Below are 19,890 nucleotides of genomic sequence, written 5' to 3' on the forward strand. Positions count from 1 at the left end.
TCAAATGCCATCTGGAACTCAGGAATGTCTATCATCATAAAACTTCAAATACTACATTGCTATAAATAATAGAAAGTATAATACAAAATTATTTCATATTACCAGTAATTAGGCATACTTAAGATGGAACTCTGTAATATATTGATTTTGGTTCATATATTATATTATAAAGGTAGTAGTATAGACCTTGCATATTCACCCTTCAAATGGGCAGTAATGAAATTCCAAACATCGATACAGACATTACATACATACCATGAACACCTTTCCAGTCTGAAGATATTCCAGCATTACCCCTTTGTGTTGTATCTATTTTGCAGACTCATTACATGGTATGTGGATTTTTAAGATTATTTTGGCTAAGTTTAGCTTGACATTTCATAAAGATGGTAAGTTATTTGAACTCAGGAGATGCCAAGAGTATATTGGAAATATCTTGAAAAGACAATTAACCTACATGGCTATAAATCTGTTATATGTAGATGGATGCCTCCCTGTTGTGTGAGGCAAATCACTGATGACTGCCACGTTCAGCCTTGTCCTTTAAACTGTCCTTGAGCAGACACAGTCACGCAAAACTGATTTAATGCATGTGTATACAAGCAATTTAGATGCTACAATTCTTTCCTCTTTCTGAAGACAAGTACAGGAGAAAAAAGAAATCTTAAAATATTATTGTGCTTAACTGCTTAGATTACATATAATCATAGTTAGCAATCTTTTGATGTGGAAAGTACAGCAACCTTTATCTTTCTGATAAAATATAACTAGTGACACTGTATCACCCTTTTCCCCTCTATCCACCTGTCAAGGAAGTCCCATCAAAACACATTTATAATGCAGTGACATCTGTTCTGTAAGGTCTGAAGAATTATTTTTTAAAATGTTCCTTTAATTGCACTGGGTTTGTGGGAACTTTCTGCAGTAGTTACTGCTAGTTAATATAAAGCACACACTCCTTTTGGTCAGCTCTATTCCACATAGTTCAGGCTATGCAACAAGGTAGAAAGCAATTATTTGTCATTCCAGATTTGCACCTTCCCCAGGGCTGCATGTCATGTGCATAAAAACATCCTTCTCTGTTTCTTTTTCCCTCTTTCCTCTTCTAAGAGCAAAAGCCAAGATACTGTTTAGCATGACTCGATAAAGAAATGCTGTCTCCTGCAATGCTGCTAAAAACTGCACTGATCAGCACTGACTCCAAAGAAATTATTTGCTACTGACCAGAGACTGAGCACATGTTTAATGTAATCATGCAGTTCCACAGAAACACCGATAACACTGCAGACACTAAATCTAAGCACATTCTACTGCTACAAATTTAATGAAATGGAACACAAGCAGAAAAATGCACACAAGAATAAAACAAAGCAGATTTACAGACAAGTAAATGCTCACTAATACCTGTAATTTCTATGTTCGTCTACACTGAAGCACCCTGTGCTGGCTTATATACCATTGTGTACAATACCGCCACTATGAAGTGAGGTATAAATGAATGCATAATCACTAAAATGTTTCCTTATCGTTTGATAAGGAATCTTCTCTCTTAGAAAAGCCATTTAAGGCAGAAACAATACATCTCTTATATTTGCAAGGCAAGCATGTTACTTTGTAAAGTCTGTATACACCTATTCAACAAAAGACAAGATTTCTATCTAAAGAAAACAGAAAATCAAGGTGAAATAGTAACTTTTTACAGTAGCTAGATGTCCAACTTTGTAGTTTCCTACCAGAAAACGACCCTATTATACTAACAGCTAGCAACAAAACTAGCAGCAACAAAACTGAGAGAGAGGGTGAAGAAAAGAAAAACAACCAAACCCAGAACATTTCCATTCAAAAGGCTTCATGTCAGCTGCTGTGAAGAAGTTCAACAGCATGAAGATGGCTGTAAAGGCTTCATCCAGAGACCAAATGAGATTTGCTTTTAGCTTGTCAGGGCTCTCTCTTGGCCCAGTGCCGGATGCGGATAGATCCAGGATAACAGCACTATTCAGCTGTAGTTGGAACTTCAATGTGCCGAGTTTAGCCCAACACGCACTAGGATATTAGCTGTTGGGCAGCAAATGGAAATAAAATATGTTAATTTTTAGTTGCATAATCAGCAATAAGATATTGGGGTTTAAGTTTGACACACTTCCCACCTCAACGGATTTACTTTCAGCCTCAGAAAAAACAATGTTTTCAGATTTCTTTACCTAGAAATAGAGTCGGGGAGAAGAATCATAGAAGGCAGTCTTCTTGCAGAAGCTATTCATGTGGAAGTAGAAAGTGCAAAGAAGGAAAGAGGTCATGACCAACTTATCAGAATGTGTTTGAACAGCAGTGACTCTTCCTTTACAGACACAAAAATACAGTCTGGAATCTGCACCTTTTACGTAAATGTATTCCAACCATCATTCAAAACATTTTTTTATTATTTTTTCCCCCCACATTGTAAGTCAACATGATCAACAATAAATTGACTCCCTCTCTCAATAACACTAGTACAAAATTCAGTGATCCTTCTGTTTCTCAGTGCTGCTCTACTGTCAGTGAAGGTAGCATGACTGAACCAAATGTAACTGAAGTGTTAAAACACCAGTATGACCCTTTTGTCTCAGGTTATCTGAGAAACAACAGGACAAATAAAAGATACTAAGCCTGAAGCTATTTGTGCATCACTTCTTCTCAGGGAATGGCATACTGCACTGTAAAGAAAATTTTCATATCAAAGACTCACTCTAAAATATATTGGGAAAGTGATCATGACAGGTTCTAGATAATGAGGCATTCATATAGCTTAAAAGTCTAGACAGCACAAACACCCAACAGAATTTGAAATGCACTGCCAAAGATCAAAGGTAAACATGAACTATAAATAGTAGTTCAACTGACCTTCCTACGTCACAGAGATTAAGAACTAGACTTGCACAAACTGTATGTCTGCTGTAATCTGGAAGATTTAAACACCATCAATTCCATGACCTTGCTGTTCTAGACTAGTCACTTGACAGTAAAAACAAACTAAAGTCATGAGGTCTGTGGTGAGAGGTTGGACTCGATGATCTTTGAGGTCTCTTCCAACCTTGGTGACACTGTGATACTGTGTGATACTGTGAAACACCTCATACAACATTAACTGGGTGCTTTATAGTGAAATTACAGAACGTTACTTTTGGAAAGGAAAAGATACAAGTATACTGTAGAGTAGAAAGCAAATGTGAATATGGCATTACTATTTTATACAAGTTTTAGCTGTGCTTCTATATGAAAGATCTAATTTTTTAAAAAGAGTCAATTTCCTCATAATGCCACTGAATTGATTGACTCACATGCAGATGCAGAGAACAACAAGGGAAGATACAAGCTTTGAAGGGTATTAGCCTACCTTTACCTATTCTCCACTTCAGGAATTTTGGAGTCTTGATCACTGTAGCTATGATAATTGAAATAGAAAGGCTGTCAGGATTGCATTCCTGGTTTGTTACATCAACTTTTCCAAAGCAATTTTTTTTCCAACCCTTCTCACAAGCACAGTGTTTACCTGTTTATTTATTTACTTACTAGATAACTAGCACCACACTAAATTTCACCTTTCAAACTCCATCTCCTTGATATAAATGTCCCCAGTGGTCAGCATTTTGAGAAAATGACAGAAATTACTAGATATCACATTGTACTGGCACAATACAAGTAATGACATTTTTAAATTACCTGTCATTACTTGCATTTCACTGTACTGCTGTAAAGTGGAAGTAATATCCAGCAGGTGTTCTTTTATACCATGCTTGCCAAGACAACCCCATCTTCTTTCATTAAAGTATGGATTTCTTTGTGATGAAACAACAAAAGAAACTATTCTAATTTAAACATTATACTGCAAGCTACTTGTATCAGGCTTTTGTTTATTACATGTTTTTAGCAGATTTAGTACAACAGGCTCCTCCTAGCACCATCTCAATGAAGGTACTGAACTAATGATAATATCTGCTGATCTCTATTTGGTCTTACAGGCATCCTTCCTTAAACTTGAAAATTCTTATCTTCATCTAGCATTGTTATGAAATATATATGTGTATGCATGTGTGGAGAAAGAAAACCAGTGAGAGTCAATAATTGAAGTAAGTGACCTTATAGCTATTTTACTAGTCATATAATTCAAAAGACACATTATAGCTTGTAGCTTTACAATAAATAGCTTTGAGTTAAGAATACTTGACAAGCTAAGTACAATAACACGTGCATAAAACTGCCCCATCATGCAGTCAACTTTATACACCACAGAGGGAGTGTTGAGGAGCAGCTTCAACCAAGACTGGACACAGTAACAGAAAGTGCACTAATGAGTACTAATTGCAACTGGGAAGTCAAATTCAGTACTGCCAGTAGAGCAGACACAAAATTTAACTTTGTGGTAAAATACCTTTCTCGAAAGGGAAATCAGAGGACAAGTTGTAAAGCTTTTAAAAGAAAGAAGTTTGTATTTGAGAAGATGAGTAAACAGACTTTTAAAAGCAAGCAATGTAGGCAGAGTAATAAGCAAGATGACATTAACACTAGTAATCAAGGAAACCAAAGCTGTACAATATTAACATCAGACAGGCAGATGAGTTATAGTGTTGAGATGAGCAAGTATTCAATCTAATTTAAGGCTACATGGACAAACAGGGACTGTTAGACCTCAGAACTGCAGGGAGCAAGAACAGGAAAGAAAATAAAATACGGATTGTATTCAGGTGACCACTGAAGATGAAGAAAATTTTCTGAGATATGCAAAGTTTACGCAAAATGGGTCAAGACCTCTAAAACATAAAGCAGTGATGCCTTCATAAAGATTATGCTTGTGTCTACATTATCTGAAGTAAGGTGTGGAGGAGGACGCAAAGGCTGAGGATGGATTCCTGACAGATCTAAACACACACCTACATAGACAAAGAGGAGGAGGGGGAGAAGAAGATCCATCCAATAAGAAACAGTCTGGAATGAGAGAGAGAGAATCAACAAGGACAAAATGACAAACGTCTAAGAACAACAAAATTTAGTGAAGACTATAACATAGCCTCACAGAGAGATGACAGATGGAGTGGAGGAGAATAAAGGACTAACCTGGAATTCCTCCAGGAAGAAGTCAAGTGGAACATTACTGAGATAAATTTCAGTACAAAAGACAGAAACCAGAAGTGAGCAGTTCTGGAAAGACATTAAAAGACAAGAAATGAAGACAATTGTACAAAACATATAAGGGAGTTGAGAGATGAAAGAAGTCTAGGGATAGGAGATTAACCTGGTGAATAGAAAATCCAGAAGGTGAGCATTGTTCTGTGTTGGTTTGGGGCTTTTTTATAATATGAAGAGTCTCTCTATATATTTCTTGTGTATGAGAAGGAATTCAAGGGCAAAAACAGATATTGGGAAAAAAAGGGCAGAAGGTGGATAGGGACAGGGATAGGTTCACTGGAACAGGCTCAAAGACTACAAAATAAATCTTAATGTCCATTTCAATAAACTCAGGAGCAAGCTTTATTTTCACTTTGGTTACTTAGTTTTGAGAAGTTCACCTAGACAGTGAGGGGGGAGTACACAAACTGAATGGATGACTATAGGATTAATAAAAAAATACAGAACAGGCAAATCTGCAAGCGAAGATACTCACAACAGACAACAAAAATCCCAGAGATTAAGAAATACAGAAAGTCAGCAGAATCAAAAGATTTTCACCAGAGATAGTCAGCAGTGTTTCTGAAGCATGGCAGATGGCATTAGGAACTGAGAAAATGAATACTGGGAGTCAGCCAAGACCATGAATTGTCAGAAGGGTTTGGAAGTGTGTAAGAAGAACAGAAAAACACAGAGCCTAAAGGGAACTGATAAAATGACAGAGGAAAAAAAAAAAAGTACAGAGGCTTAAAGAAAAGAAAAATAACAGAAAAGAAGTCATCAAGAGTGACAAAACAGAAGTTCTACAAAGTCCCATTCTTGGATGGAGAGAATAAAAATGCTGAAAAAGTTCAAATAGTTGTCACAGAAAGGAACTCTGAGAACACAGTTCATAGAGAAGACCAACTCAAGTGTGTAGCTGCTTTGGCACATGGTACACAATTCAAATGAGGAATAACAGCACCAGGGCATCTACAGAGTTGGATGGTTATCCATATGGCAACTGAAGGGTGAGAAATTATGAATGGAAGAAAGTTGCAAGCGAAAGTCAGAGAGAGAGAGAGATAGTAATAGGTAGAAGTGTGTGCATGCAGACCATAAAAATGTTAGAAAGGTAGGCAGAAGGAAATGTTATTGTTCAAAAAAATTAAAGAGCTTTAAAACAGCAGCACAAAGGTACCAATTTCCTTGACAAAAAGTAGAGTGGATGTTGTTGGAGGTAACACTTCAGAAACATAAAGAAAATAAAAAGAAGACCGGATAATGGAGAAGCCGAGGAGTTTTGTACCTGAAGGGGGAAAAAAAAAGTGTCTGGAAGACAGAGGCTGAACTGGAGGCAGAGGCAATTTAAGAAGAAAGGAAAGAGAATACCAAAATAAGTGTAATCCAGACAAAAACTGATCTAAGTGCATGAGAAGCATCAGAAAGCCCAGAGACAAACAAGCACCAATAAAGCAATCAGAAATAATATCAGAAAGGGAACAGTATCATCCTGAATGTTGCTCTTTCATGCATCCTGAACCTTCTGTTATCTGAAGCTGTTACATATACCCTCTCTGACATACATTAGTTGTTTTAACAAATTACAGGATGATCTAAAATGTTGATAAGGATTTGCTATGTCATAGTTGTACTAGGAAGAGATTTAATCCACTAAAGCTTATACTGCATGCCAAATCCATATAAGCAGAATTGGTGGAGGCGTCCTATTCTTGTACACTCTGTAAGTATATTAGAATTTCATGCCAACATACGCTAATAAACCTTTTGGTATGTAGAACTGGACAAATCTAAGTCCTATTCTCCCACAGTTTTAATCATATTTATGTGTTGTTTGCTAAACCAGCATAGTGATGGCTTCACTCTTCTCAAGATATAATACACAGTAGAATAAATAATAACACTGGTCTTCTGCATCCTTGGACATACAGAAATCTATATTCTTCAGGAGAGAGCATTTGTGGGTTTAAAGAGCTTGTTCTGTTATTTTAAGCCTACTTATTCTTTCCCAAACCCAGCATCATAGCTGATATGTCTGACACTTAACTTTACCGATGATTGCTTTCAAGTAGATTTCTGAAGGACTGTAAACAGAACAAGACCAGCTAATGGACTTTGAACCATACCTATTTCCAAGAAGTTACACAGGGCTTTTGGTCCCCTCAAAAAGGGTGCAATCAGGTCTGCTACATACAGAAATCACAGATTTCAGCTAATACATTAAAGCTCTGGGAGTTATCTGCATGAGGAAATAAATAAAAAAAAGAAAAGAAAAAAAATACTATTTGAAATTTGCTCTTTCTTGGTCATTCTGATATGTTATTAAAGTCATAAATATACACATTAAAAAAACAAAGGGGTACCAACACCTAGAAAAGCATTAAGAGTTATGTGTAATAATTTTACTTGCTTGGAAACATTTACGCTCTAATATAATTTCATCTTGTGATGTAAACATGGTGGAATTAAAAACTCAAGTAAGCGGGTTGACAGGATTACTAATCCATTCCCAAGTGGTGATACTTCTCAGTACTCTGGATCATGACAAAGATATTACTTCCCAAAGACTATGCAAAATTCCACATTAACTTGCACCTTGCACAGCTCATGTATAGGAGGATGGGAGCCAGTTAACATTCCAGATAATTTTTATTTTCAACTATAGCATTGCCATGGATTGCAATAGAACACTTTGAAAAACGCTTATCTCAAGAACCTTCCTCTGCTTGGTCTGCATGTCAGTCTTTGGTACTAACTAGAAACATTGAGCATTGTCACTAGTATAAGCAGACACTGTGAAAACATGCTGTTAACTTCAGGAAGTGCAGAAGAGACTGAGCTGAAAAGTAAAACCACTGAACAGAATTAGTTCTATTCTAACTCAAACCAGGAGAAAATATTAAGGAGGGGAAGAGGGGGAGTAGGAAGTGACAAATTTAATTACTAAGTAAAAGATAAGAAATATGTCCTTTTTAGCATAAAGATCAAGTCAATAAATCTTGTGCATAGTTCCATTAATAGACACTACCATTATTCTCTTGAAAATGTTATTATTCTCATTCTTGTTCATTTTTCATCACTCTGAACCACAAAAGTGACGTGCATGCCAAAGAATGATAAAAGATTAGCAAAGGTGTGATGACTTTTTTAATCAGACCATGATAAAAATATGGAAACTGTGTGATATTATTATCTGCTATTGTGTCTGGTTTGTGTTTTGAATACTTTCTGAATGTTCCTGTTTCCACAGGTTTCTTGTTACTGTTATTGTGCATTATATTTCTGTGGAGATCCAGACAGCCCAGAACAGATACCAAATTTGCATATCCATCCAAAGTCACTCTTAAGATACTCAACAAAACCCAATTTATAATCCCAAGTTTGATATGTGAGACATTGAGTGCAATGTGTTACATCCTTACTTGAAATCACCTCTGGAAACTGCGCTAGATCACCAGAACTCACATTTCAACTCAGCTTCAACGTGAGTTGAAGACCATGCATATGATGTCAACATTTGAAAAGATTTCCAATCAATCACACATTCTAACAAATAAAATTACAGGCCACAAAAGTAAGATATATTGGAAAACAACTAATCCTGTAACACACTCAGTGAAAGACAAGGCAATGAAAGTATCTGAAGGAGATCTACAGTCCCATGCTGAGATTGATTAAGCAGTCCTACAACATGAGATTAGGAAGGTATAAATACACAGAAATTTAAACTGAGAAGAATTGCACTAGGAACTCAATGAAGCAAAGGAAGCTCTGCCTTCATTAACACAATCTCCTAAAGTGATGGTTTCTGAGCATGAGGTGCTTCTTGCCTTGGAAACCATGTAAGTGCCTGCTGTTTTCTGAAAACAGTAGTATTGTTCCACAACTGGCTGCTACATAAGACTACATCACTATGCCTATCCCAAATACATAAACTGTAAACTGAGAAAAAGATATATGGTCATAGAATCATAGAATCATCAAGGTTGGAAAAGACCTCAGAAATCATCAAATCCAACCTATCACCCAACACTTCATGACTAATTAAACCATGGCTTCAAGTGCCATGTCAAATCCTTTTTTGAACACCTCCAGGTACAGTAACTCCATGGTGACTCCCTCACCTCCCTGGGCAGCACATTCCAATGGCAAATAACTCTTTCTGTGAAGAACTTTCCCCTCCTGTCAAGCCTAAACTTCCCCTGGTACAGCTCTGGACTGTGTCCTCTTGTTCTGGTTGCCTGGGAGAAGACACTAACCCCCACCTGGCTACAACCTCCTTTCAGGTAGTTGTAGAAAGCAATGAGGTCTCCCCTGAGCCTTCTCTTCTCCAGGCTAAGCAATCCCAGCTCCCTCAGTCTCTCCTCACAGGGCTTGTGCTCGAGACCTCTCACCAGCATCATTGCCCTTCTCTGGACATGTTCAAGTGTCTCAATATCCTTAAATTGAAGGGTCCAGAACTGGACCCAGGACTCAAGGTGTGGCCTAACCAGTGCTGAATATGGGGGCAGAAGGACTTCCCTGCTCCTGCTGGCCACACTATTTCTGATGCAGGCCAGGATGCTGTTGGCATTCTTGGCCACCTGGCCACACTGCTGGCTCATGTTCAGCCAGCTGTCAACCAGTACCCCCAGGTCCCTTTCTGCCTGGCTGCTCTCCAGCCACTCTGACTACAGCCTGTAGCGCTGCATGGGGTTGTTGTGGACAAAGTGCAGCACCCAGCGCTTGGACTTGTTGAATGGCATCATGTGGGACTCTGCCCATCTGTCCAGTCTGTCAAGGTCCCTCTGGAGAGCCCTTCTACCCTCTAACAGATCAACACTTGCTGCCAACTTGTCATTTGCAAACTTACTAATGGTGGACTCAATCCCCTCATTCAGATCATCAATAAAGATACCGAACAGGACTGGGACTCATGGATTTCAGGGGGATTGTACTGCTCCCTGACCCCATCTACCAGTTCAGGAGGCCAGTTATCCTGAAGTCCTCCTGCCTTACTGTTGAAAATTGAGGCAAAGAAGGTATTTAGTACCTCAGCCTTTTCCTCATCTTTAGTTACAATGTTCCCCTCCAGCTCCAATACAGAGTGGAGGTTCTTCTTGCCCCTGTTTTTTGCATTAATATATTTATAAAAATGCTTTTTATTGTCTTTCATAGAAGTGGCCAGTTTAAGTTCTAACTAGCCTTTTGCCTCTCTAATTTTTCTCTGACATGATCTAACAACATCCTTAAACCTATCACGAGTTTCCTCCCTGCCTTTCCAAAGGTGATACAGCCTCTTTTTTCCCTTTATTCATTCAAGAGCTGCTTGCCCATCCAGGCCGGTTGCCTTCCCTGGCAGCTCATCTTTTGGCACATGGGCACAGCCTGTTCCAGTGCCTTCAAGAGCTCCTGTTTGAAGTAGGTCCAACCATCCTGGAGCCTTTTGTTTTTAAGGGCTGCGACCCAGGGTACATTCCAAATTAGTTGCTTAAACAAGCTGAAGTCTGCCCTCCGGAAGTCCAAAGTAAGGGTTCTGGGTTTGCTCCTCCTTATTTCCCTGCATATTGAAAACTCCACTATCTCACGGTCACTGCACCCTAGACATCCTCCCAAAACCACATCTCCCATCAGCTCTTCCCTATTTGAAAACAGCAGGTCAAGCAGGGTCTGACCCCTGGTAGGCTCACTTAACAACTGCATCAAGAAGCTGTCCTCCATACACTCCAAGAATCTTCTGGGCTGTCTCCTCTCTGCTAAGTTCCCAGCAGACGTCTGACAGGTTAAAGTCTGATGATTTTGAGACAGCCTCCAGTTGCTTATAGAATATTTCATCAACCTCTTCATCCTGGTTGGGTGGTCTATAACAGACTCCAATCAGGATGTCAGTTTTGTTAAGCCTCCCATGATTTTAACCCATAGGCACTCAATCCTTTCATCTGCAACCTCAAGTTCTGTGGCATCAAGAGATTCCCTAATATACAGGGCCACTCGTCCTCCTCCTCTCCCTTGCCTGTCTCACCTAAAGAGCTTGTAACCATCCAGTGTAGTACTCCAGTGGTGTGAATCATCCCACCATGTTTCTGTAACAGCAACTACATCATAGTTTTCCTGGTGAACCACGACTTCCAGTTCCTCTTGTTTGTTACCCATACTGCATGTATTGGTGTACATGCACTTCAGCTGGGCTGCTGATTTCTCATCTAGTTTATGTAACTCTCTCTCCTCTCCAGAGAGACTAGCTTCATCACCCACCCCCTTCAAACGTAGTTTAAAGCCCTCCCAAAAAGTGCTAGGGTCCTCTTGCCCTTTCTAGATAGATTCACCCCGTCAAGGTCCAGCAGGTCAGGTGCGGTAAAAGTTGCCCCTTGATCAAAGACCCAAAATTCTGCTGCTGGCACCATCCCTTGAGCCATTTGTTGATGGCATGGGTTCTCCTGTTCCTTTCAGTGTACTGAGGGAATTGAGCAGAACACCAATTGAGCTCCTGCCCCATTAATCAATTGTCCGAGGGCCTTGAAATCTTTTTTGATCGTCCTGGTGCCCTTCTTATTAATTTCATCACTTCCAGCTTGGATTACCAGCAATGGGTAACAGTCAGAGGGCTGGATTAGCTTTGGTAGTCTCCTGGTGATGTCCCTTGCCAGGGCCCCAGGTAGGCAGCAGACTTCCCAGTGGGATGGGTCAAGATGACATATAGGGCCTTCTGTTCCTCTCAGCAGAGAGTCACCAACAGCAGTTATCCTCCTCTTTTTCCTTATGGTACTACTCCTGACGGTTGGTTGAGACTGACTTGCTTTAGGCATCCCCTTAGAAGGTTCCTCTTCTGTCTTCTCATCCACATTGACTTCAACCTGCAGGGCTTCATACTTACTGTGCAAGGGCAACAGGGGAGGCAAAGAGGGCCAGGATAGATTTCCCATGCTTCTCCTAACAGGGACCTGTACCCATTCACTCCTGTTTCTGGGGTCACCTCCCTCAACAGGGAAGGTCTGTAAAGCCTGCTCCCACATATCTACCTCCCTTTCACATTCCCTTATAGTCCTGAGTCTTGATACTTCATCCTTTAGCTTGGCCACCAGATTGAGAAGATAATTCACTTGGTCACACCACACACAGGTGTTGTCTCCTTCACCCTCCATTCCAAGTGCCAGGCTCCAGCATTCTCTGCAGCTAGCAGCCTGGACACCTGCATGGTTTTGCACCAGCTCTGTTTGGGTACCTACCATTTTTCTAGTATCACAGTATCACAGTATCACTTAGGTTGGAAAGGACCTCGAGGATCATCGAGTCCAACCTAAAAAATAAAAAATTAATTAACCTCTGAGCTCTTTAATGCTGCGGCCGCAGCCCCTCCGTCCCCGCCTTTGGCCGAGTCATTACCATGGCTGGATCTCTTCAGGTAGGTGAAATTAAGTTTGGGGGTTTTATTGTTTGTTTTTAAATATGTATATTCCACCTGACTACTGTATTTTGCCCAAGCTACCACAGAGGCTTGTGCACTCTGTTGGCTGAACCAGCACGCATTGCTTGCTGCAATCCAGCAGCAGGCACACAAGCAGGCAACCTTGCCAGTCCTCACTGTCTGCCAAGGTCCTCCAGCCCCCAAAAACCCCCAAAAAGAAACCAAAATAGAGCACCTCTCAGCTCAAGCATGCCAGTCCAGGTGATGGTCCCAAGCATGCTGGGAAGGCAGGAGCATTCATTACAGGAATGGCATCAGCTCCAAGGCAGAGCTTAACCAATTTACTTTACAAGATCACTGCTGCCAAGTTCTGTGGAGGGAACCAGGTACTAAAAGTCTCCAAAGCCAGAGCCTGAATCTTGTTTGCTATGACTGAGGAGAAAGTGAGGAGAAAGTTCTTCACCGAGAGAGTCATTCATCATTGGAATGGGCTGCCCAGGGAGGTGGTAGAGTCACCATCCCTGGAGGTGTTCAAGAGGGGATTGGACATGGCACTTGGTGCCATGGTCTAGTCATGAGGTCTGTGATGACAGGTTGGACTCGATGATCTTTGAGGTATCTTCCAACCTTAGTGATACTGTGATACTATGACTGAATGAACAGCATGGGAGATTCTACAGTTTACCTGAAGAAATTTTATACTGTCCATATTGGAAGATAAAGGCGCTATTCTTCACAGGTTTTGATTTAATTAGACATCTACAGGTGTGTACAGTGGAGTCAAGCAAAGACAGGAAAATCAAAAGGAAATTAAAATAGAAATTGATAATGACATTTTCATTGACATAACAGGAAGCCCATGAGAGAAATAAAGTCTAAGTGATTATCAGGGATATTTGTTTACAGCTATTATCAGGGATATTTGTTTACAGCTGATGATACCAGACATGGCTAAAAATGTACATTTCACCCCTGTTTCAGCAATTGCAAAGGATACTAAAAAGGAAACACTTCTTATCTGTTGAAGCAGGCAAGAAAAGAACCCAAAGTATATCTCAGATCTGTGCTGAGGTTGCTGCTACTGTAGATGTTCAGGACATAAGGCAGTACTAGTAACTGCTTTTGACAGAACAGATTACATTTCTCACTGACATCCACAGCAAATATGCATCTTTGCATTAGAAGTTAGATGGCTGAGAAATTTCATCTGTACCCTACAAAATAAAAAACCACTCAGGAAAGAGGAGGAGGAGACCAGAAGGCAGACTGGGCAATAATCAGTGAGTCACTGGAAGCAGCAATGAGAAATTCACTCATGACTACACACAGAAGAACTGGTGACAGTACACTGAGATCTAGCAGAAGGGACAAGTCTGGTGAAAGCAATGAGGCAACCAAGTTCTTAAAGAAGGAGATCATCGCTTCCTTCCAGAACGAAAGAATGACAACAGTGTTTCTTTTCTGTATGTTTCACAGTTCTTAGGTAAGCCTTACTGGCAATATCCAGCCACCTCCATTAAATCCTGTGCCTTGGTCATCTATGAAGTCACAATTTTGAGATGTATTAGTACAACTACCACAAATGATGCTCTAAGGATAAGGTCCAGTCACAATTACCGGACACTGAGCTTCATCCTTAGTAGGACTCATAGAACTAAGTCTATACTTGCCATGTGGAATCTAAGCATCTTCATCAGAATATAGAGTGCTGTAAGAAATCACCACATTACTGTCATTGTTATGAAGCTATAGTTCTACATTTTCCCTATGTTATCAGACTTTTCTAATGATCATTCCGTGTACTCCATTAAAAATGTTACATGGCAATCAACACTGAGGAAACTCCAAACACTTCCTTATACATTAAGTCGTCCACATTGAATTTTTAAGTTGTGATATGGAAAACTGGTGCTAAGACAAATATATGTGCATGATATATAAAATTTTTATATTCACCAAAATTTATTCCTGGAACAGCATAAAATGAGTTAGATGAACAACGGGGAGAGAAAAAGAGCAAAGAAAAGTCTGATTTATTTTTTTCCAAACCAAGTTTTACATATTTTTGAAAACTGAACTAAAGAATGACAGCAGCTGATATAAGTGACCTGCATTGCTAACTCTCAGACAGAAACACTCCTAAAGCATACTGAACTCCCTCCCATAATAAACTTGACATCAGGTCTCTTCCAAATTCTTATCTCTAGACTCTACACCAGAATGGAACTGCTCAATTGCATCTCCCTTTACTTATGCACGGAGAACTTCGTTCTATGTTATCCCACTTGCAGGATTCAGGCATAAAAGTGACATTGCTTTTCCAGGGAAAATTTCATTGCAGGATGAGGACACAAAATTGATACTGTTTTTGCTAGAATAGTTTTAATTGCATTAAATGTGCCTGCAAAACATATGGGTATGATTTTTTCAACGTATTTTAATGACTCTGTGCCTGCATACAATTTTTAATGAAGAGAATTTAAATAAGTGAACTCATATTATCAGGAGACAATCCTGAGTCACTGAAGGCTTCTATATACATTTGAAGCAAATTTTTTATAGTACCTCAACACTCTCTCACATCACTTAATGCCAGGTTTACATTTTCATTCAATGCATGAAAGTGAAATTTTTGTATGAGCTGATGGCTGCTGCATCAGTTTAGAACATTGGAGAGCATGCCCCAAGTTTCCAATAGAAATCAACACATCATTTTTGGCAAGTTGACTAAAAACATAGCCTATGAATCACTGGAGTTAATACTCCCCATAGGTCACTTTTGTTTACTTTGTTTTAAGTAGTGCTGTCATAGTAGATTATAGCTTTTTATTCAGTTTTCAAAACATTAAAGATTCACCTTTGCCTTTAGGAGTGATTCTCTGACTACATCAACTGGCACTGGGAGACATAGATTCCATACAAGACATTCCAAAGCAACAGGAGTTTTCATCACTAGACCAACTGCTATGAATTAAGCAAAGCTAATTTCAAAGCTTTTCATTCTATAAGATTACCAACAAACATCAGCATTTGTAATTTTCAGCCCTCGTTTACAAGGATTCCTGTCCAAAGTGTCCCATATTTGAGTGACAAGTTAACAGACAATCTTAATTTCTTACCAGGTAATCTGATTCTGGCCCTCTGGTCATCCTGTAGAGACAATTGGAGCACTCTGTTAAGTTATGGGCTCCCTTCTTACATGAGAGACATGGACATACTGGAGTAAGCCCCGTAAAGGGATGCAAAGGTCATAGAAGGAGAGGCTGAGTGTGCTGGGTCTGTTTCAGCATACAGAACAGAAGGCTCAGAGGAGCCTTTTAGATGGTAGAAATATTTGGCTGAGAAGGAAGTGACAAAGGCTTAGCCAGACTCTTCTCAGTGGTACCCAATATCAGGGCAAGTGGAAAAGGACACAAATTACAATATGAGAAGTGTTTAAACATAAGAAAGATTTGATCCACTCAAAAAAGGGAATTGCAGTACTTTTCACCTTATCATTAGTAGCGTCTTGTAATCTCTTACTGTAAAGAGGGGAGAGTGATGCTCTACCTTTTAGGGTCACCCTGAAATCAGTATGGCACAATGGAAAGCATTATGCAGCTCAGACTGTAGTTTATATTGAACTTACTATGTAATCCACTGAAATTTGCCAGAATTATGAATCAATCTCTACTTATGTTTAGCTACCATTGAAGGAAATTACATGGGATGAAAGTTGCCAACATAAAACTGTAAAAGCACTCAAGCTAATGGGGGGTTTATTAACAAATTTCACTGAAAATTTTAGTAAGGCAAAATAAATATGGTCTTGCAGGGAAACAAGAAACAACATGAATAATTCCTATTATTTATGAGGCTCATTAAAAAAAAGAGAGAAGGAAGAGAGAATGTACCATAGCTGGGACTGCTTTTTCTCATTGAAATGCCATTTAAATAGTGTATAATCATTATTTTTTACTGCATTAATACGGTCAGCTTCCTCACTACTCCATCTTGGGCAGTCTCATATCTGTAGGAATTGGTTGGGACTAGTTATGACTCTATTTTAATATTTTTAACAGATTACTGTGGTATTATTGATGTGATTTATTTGCATTATCATGCTACATCCCAGGAAAATTCCCTCAAATAATTTTTATTCAGAATGATCATATGGTGACAGTGGAACACTAAATGGAATAAGGCTTTCTTGAAATACGTGTCATTTAACTATATACTTTGTGACAATGAAGTTAGCTGTTACATAGTTATGCTATGTTACTTAATGGTTTAGACCTTTCTGACATGCTTATATTAAGCCCTCCCTAATTCAGGTCATTAGACTCAATGGCTTGGTATATGAATTAAAGTACCAAACGAGAAGAATTTGACCAGATTATAGAATCACCTCATGGGAGGGAGAACTAATGTAGGACAGAAGGACTTGAATTCCTTCAACTCACTCTGAAAGTACTTTTTGCTTCTAGTGTTGTTTTGCCATTTGTGAATCTCTAGCCATTTCCTTAAAAACCTGGGACTACAACATATAAAAAAAGCCAGCAGTGTGGAATCAGGACAGCTACTAAGTAAAAGCACTACACAACTGGGTATGTGCATGAGTGTAAGCATTCATATTTAAAACTGGTAATTTAGCACACACATTTGACTTCTTGATGAACTTGCTCTTAACACTGCCCCTAAAACATCCATACAGAGATTTGCTTCCTGTATAAGGTATTTACCATCCAGTGCTGTAAACAAGCATGTTTAAAGATAGGGAAACACATACTCACAGGTGTGCATTCATCATGCACAGTCAAGGGGAAAGAATTATTTCATTAAATCCCTCCTTACACAGCATTCTTCAAACACCGACAATTGCAATTAACTTGGTGTGAAGAATGATGGTATAGTTTTAAAGGAGGCATTAAAAAGCCATCTTGTTAACTTAATACCAACATGCTGTCAGTGACTTCAGATTTATGCAGTATGCCCAAATATCAGCAAATACATGTTAAGCCTGTTTTTTTCCGGGTGATGAGAGTGGCAGGGAGAATTAAACAAGCAAAACAGTTTATAGGTTGAAGTTTTGAAATCACTTCAATAGATATGTGCTTCTCTGCCTTTCTGAAATTCCTTCTCTTACAACAGAATCTCAAACCCTTAACACATTCCTTTGAGGTGCTACTCTCTAGTCCCTCCAAATCAAGATGGATGTATGATGGGACTATGTCCTTTGACAAGCATGTACAAACGTACTAACAGTAGTCAGCAATAGCTTTGTTTCAGAATGAAGTAACCTAAACACACATTTCACTCTTTACCAATTTAGGTTCCTTTGTAAATACAGTTTCCATCCAAAACAGGCCACAGCGGATGTCAATTGCACTATTTGGAGATAATTATCAATGCTTCACTTCAAAAATATCCACATAATGCAGTTTGCAGAATTAACACATAGGATGAACCAAAATCCAAGATAAGCTCATGATATCCTACTATAGCTTCTGGCTACACAAAATTACATGGAGATGTAATTATTTTGAAAAGGCAAAGGAGATTTCAAGAACAACTTCAAAACACAGCTAAGTCAAGATTTTAAAGTATCACAGCATATTAGAATAAGGAAAACAAAGAAGCTGAGGAGAGGGTTAGTCCTATTAAAAAGTCCACAAACACTCCGCAAAGCACCAAAATACTGTGAAACCAATACTTTCAGGAATTTCAGTCCAATGCCAAGAAACAGAATGTACTCATTGAGACTAATACATTAAAATACTGAAAATAAATTCTAACGGATTAAGAAGATCTTGTATCAAGTGAAAGGTATGGTCAAATTATTCCAAATCTAATCAAGCTTAAGAGCAGAGCCGTCTTTCCCCATTATTAAGAAGAATGTAAGCTGGATAAGTAGACTGGGAAACTTTAAATTATGGCCTATAAAAGTAACACAACATTTTTTTACAAATGTTTTTAGTTAAAAATTAAAAGAGAGCCATATTTACTGAAGCACTTCACTGCACATTCTTCAGTTTGGTCTTCTGTGGTCTCCCACAGGCATATGTTTCCAATCAAATGTTGTTAAAGGGGGGTGAAACTGGAATACAGTTGTAAATGAGAAATCAAATCCAGGTTTTACATGGTTACATTTCTAGGTAGAAATGTGAAAATATTTTATATCTCTATCACTTAATCCTGTGCTTTGGTGTCAGGAAATACAGCTCATCCCTGCCAACCTGCAGTCCAGTTGTATGTGAAGATTTTTGTTCCACAAGGGCAAAGCAGGCAACACAAATAATTGCACGCTACTTTCAGGCTTCAGCTGAGCTTTTAAAACACACAGCCAAACACGTTGCCATGGAAATGTTCTGAAAATATATCTAGAATTTAAGATGGAGCCGAGCATAATTTTTTAAAATAAACTTCTCCTACAATTTCAAATATAATTGCTTTATAATGTATTCAAGGGAAACAATGGCTATTATCTGGCAATTATTACACTTAATGTGCTAACAGCATCTCAAATTTCATTTTGTGCTACATACATGAAATTAGTTCACTATCTGCCTATGTAAAATACTCATTTGGTTTTTCTTTACGTATTCCAACTTTTCTATCCATCACCACAATACACATATGAAAGTATCACCCTTGCAATAAAGTTGGCAACAGTTAAAAACACAAATCATGAGACATGCTTCAGTAAAATGAATTTGCTTTTAAACAACATTCTAAATATTTAAGTTATTCATTGTCTTTTACAACCCATTAGTATTACTGTGTCAGTGAGTGCAGTAATTATAAAGGGGAGAGCTATCTTGCCAAACTTCCACTGTTATGTTCAGTGGGCTATTTTTAAAACTGATTTGAAATGGAGAAAAAAAAAATCTACTACTGCAAAATGAAGCAAGATCTGTGCCTGCAGAATAGCTCAGTCCTGTTATACAATGTGATACGCTATTTTAAACAACCTACCACTGTAGGTAAACAGCTGCCTAATACTGCATTTCATACAACAAACATACATGCTCACAACAGCTTTCTGTGCCATGCAAAGACAAAGCAAAATAAAAATGCAACACAATCTTGTCATTATACTTTACAGCAAAGGTATAACCTTTTACCACAGATTATTTAAAAGAAAACATATTCAAAACAAAAAAAAAAAATCAGGTTGGAAATATATATGGAACAACCTTACACTGTTCAAATAGCAATCAACAACATATTAGATTTCCAAGATATACATTGCTCTCCTTATGTAAACAGTCTACCCTATAAATCCTGTAGCAAATCCAACACGAAGCAATTTCACAGACAAAGAGATTATAAATGACCTAAAACTGTAAATCAAATGCTTGTGTTAGAAATATTAGTATAAACTG

At 38.6% G+C, this 19,890-nt stretch overlaps 1 protein-coding gene across 6 annotated transcripts in view; it reads right to left on the bottom strand.

Moving 5' to 3' along the window:
- The window catches only part of SLC4A10 (solute carrier family 4 member 10), a 167,587-nt gene that overhangs the window by 105,545 nt on the left and 42,152 nt on the right, over positions 1 to 19,890 (bottom strand). The window lies entirely within an intron of this gene.

The sequence above is a fragment of the Melanerpes formicivorus genome, unplaced genomic scaffold (genome assembly GCF_026170545.1).
Source record: "Melanerpes formicivorus ecotype bairdi unplaced genomic scaffold, bMelFor1.0.p_v2 SCAF_5, whole genome shotgun sequence".
In the NCBI taxonomy this organism is placed as follows: Eukaryota; Metazoa; Chordata; class Aves; order Piciformes; family Picidae; genus Melanerpes; species Melanerpes formicivorus.